Genomic DNA, 2812 nt, shown 5'->3' on the forward strand with positions numbered 1-2812 from the left:
TTTTGAACTTAGCGTCCTCAAATTTACTAAGAAGCGAATTTTCATTTAAATCCGTCCATAATTATATTTTTGCCCACATTTTATATGGAAGGGAAGCACTATGTGACGGGTGGGACATCCAATCGGTTCAAAAACGCCCTATCTCAGCTGCCGATTCAAAAATGACCTGTATCAGCACATTTTCAATGTATTTTCAGTTGGGATAGGGCGTTTTTGAACCGAGATTTGTAATAGGGCTTCTTCAACCAAATTCTGAGATAGGGTGTTCTTCAATAAAATTCTGAAATAGGGCGCTATTCAATAAAACTCTGAAGTAGAGCGTTCTTGAAAAGTTTTCTAAGGTAGGGCGTTTTCGAACTGGCTGCCGAGATAGGTCGATCTTCCACTCAGGTGGCGATATGCATTTATAACAATAAAATAGAGAAAATAGCGAATAATAAATCGATACAAATCTATTTCTAGAGAATTATTCTACCTGCTTTACTGTTTTTACAGATTTAAACACAATTTAGTTTTTTTACCTGAGGTCGTCTTCGCTGGAATGGCCCATATGTAAATTGTATATCGAGGGCTTATATTCAATACCCTCTATCTGCACTTTTCACAAAACTGAGATGCTGATATAAAACTCCGCCTAAGACTTAACTGTAATCGGTGATATTAATGCTGACCTTGTATAACGCTTGACAGAAGAATTTGCTATTAAATTGCAGTCAGAATTTACGTCAGTGATGATAGGTAAGTCGCAGATGTCCCAAAATAGTCATTGTGAAAATTGCAGATAGATGGTATTGAATATAAAGGGTGAACACACCAAAACTGCGGCACTTTGGGAAAATTATAACTTGCCCAAATAGATTTCAATAGTTTGAAATTCAAATACCATGAATAGACTAGTTTGACGTAGAAGAAATTGTGGTTGAATTTGATTTGTAGTTGAGTTAAAAATAGCAACCGAGTTAGAAACAAGACAGATTAGTTGCGTTCCGTATCTCCCAGAAATAGTCAGAAAAGTCCGAAGTAGTCAGACTTACAGCCGTATTCTAACAAAGTCACAAACTTTAGCTCATCACTGCTGTGATTTCTACTGCACCTCAAAGCTTGCCGCTGCAAAAAATATGCCGCTACAATAGAAATTTTTTAATTTTTGTGTAATTTTCTAGCACTCAAAATCGAATTTTTTGTGACACATTTCTCGGCGCACTAGAAATCACAACACTGATGAGCTAAGTTTTGTGACTCTGTTAGAATAGAGGGGTTAGTCCAAAAAGCGTTCCTTAACTCGAAAATTACAGCAAAAATTAGAGAGCAACACTCAGTGAGAGTGACTCTCTTCAGTCCGAAGTAGTCAGAAGAATTTTTTCTGGCAAAATCCTGAAAAGTGTCAAACTCAAGGCGCATCTATACAAGGTGGTGTTGATTGATCAGCTGATTGGATATTTTTGTCTCTACACTAGTACAGGAGAATGTCATCCAAGACGAAGTGGCGCAACTTTAGGATGTCAACAAAACGAAATGACGAAAACTATCTCCTATTCCCTTTCGTTTTGACATCCTCCTGTACCAAAAAGCAATAACAAAAGACACGGGAATTTAATTATATGCAATTGCCACCACTTGTATGACTGCGCCTTGGTCAAACTCAACTGAATTTAAATTAACGGAAATTAAAGAATACGCAAAAAGTGAGAATAATTTAAAAGTAAAAAAAGTGAATTGAAATTGGAAGGAGGCAAAAAATAATTGATATATAAGTGTTTATTGTGCTTGTGCTCGTGTGAATGTGTTTTGTACATACATTTCCATTCTTATTTGACGTTAGTTTTGTTGTTGCCATTCTTTGGTTTCTTGCGTTCCTTTACTTTTCCTGTTATTTTCTTTTAGTGAGCGCATTTTGCTTACGCTCTGGCATTTTGACACTATTCAGATTTTAGTCCAAAAAGATAAGAAATGAAGCTATGCGCGTAAAATTGCTAAAAATTAAAAATTGCACCATTCGACACGAAGGATTTTACAAAATAAGGTTTGACAGTTACTGGAAAACCTGGGAGCGGGGGAGAACATTGTCTAAGTGGTAAAACAGTGCTTCGAAGGTCCTCAGTACGTTTCCGCATGATTCGAAGGTTTGGTCGCGTTATTTTGCAAAATCCGTATGTAGATCGCAGTCTTTCGTACAAAAGGTAAAGCGGAAAGCTTCATTGAGAAGTTCTCCAGCTCAAACAGCGCCAGACCGAGGCGCAAAGCAGAATGTTACAGCAAAAGCCCGCAGTCGGAAGTTGTATGCATTTTAAATTACAAAATACAAATGCATTGTTATGGACGACGAAACCTACTGCTTTAAAAATTTAAAATATATTACTGGTCAAAATTTTTACATTGCTGCAAGTCGTCAAGATGTTCCTGAAAGCTAAAACATGGTTTGGCATGCTATTTGTTCCTGTGACCGTAAGAGCAGCCCTTTTTTACATCCGGAATAAAGAACGCTCAAGTTTATCTGGATGAGTGCCTCAAAAAGCGTCTTCTGTCATTTATCAACAGACATGGTATTAGACCACTGTTCTGGGCGGACATGGCAAGCAATTGATGCCAATAACATCAATTTTATACCTCACGACTGCAATCCACCCAATAGCCAAGAGCTACGTCCTATTGGGGAATATTGGTCAATCGTCAAATGAATCTTGAAGAAAACAGGTGAAACAGTAAAAAATATTGAAGAGTTCAAAACAAAGTGGTTGTGGGCATCGCGTAAAGCCGATGATGCACTCGTGCAGAACATGATGGCGCGTGTGCAACGAAATATCCAATCCCT

This window comes from Rhagoletis pomonella, unplaced genomic scaffold (genome assembly GCF_013731165.1).
Source record: "Rhagoletis pomonella isolate Grant_MI unplaced genomic scaffold, Rhpom_1.0 Rhpom_scaffold_00006, whole genome shotgun sequence".
Classification (NCBI taxonomy): Eukaryota; Metazoa; Arthropoda; class Insecta; order Diptera; family Tephritidae; genus Rhagoletis; species Rhagoletis pomonella.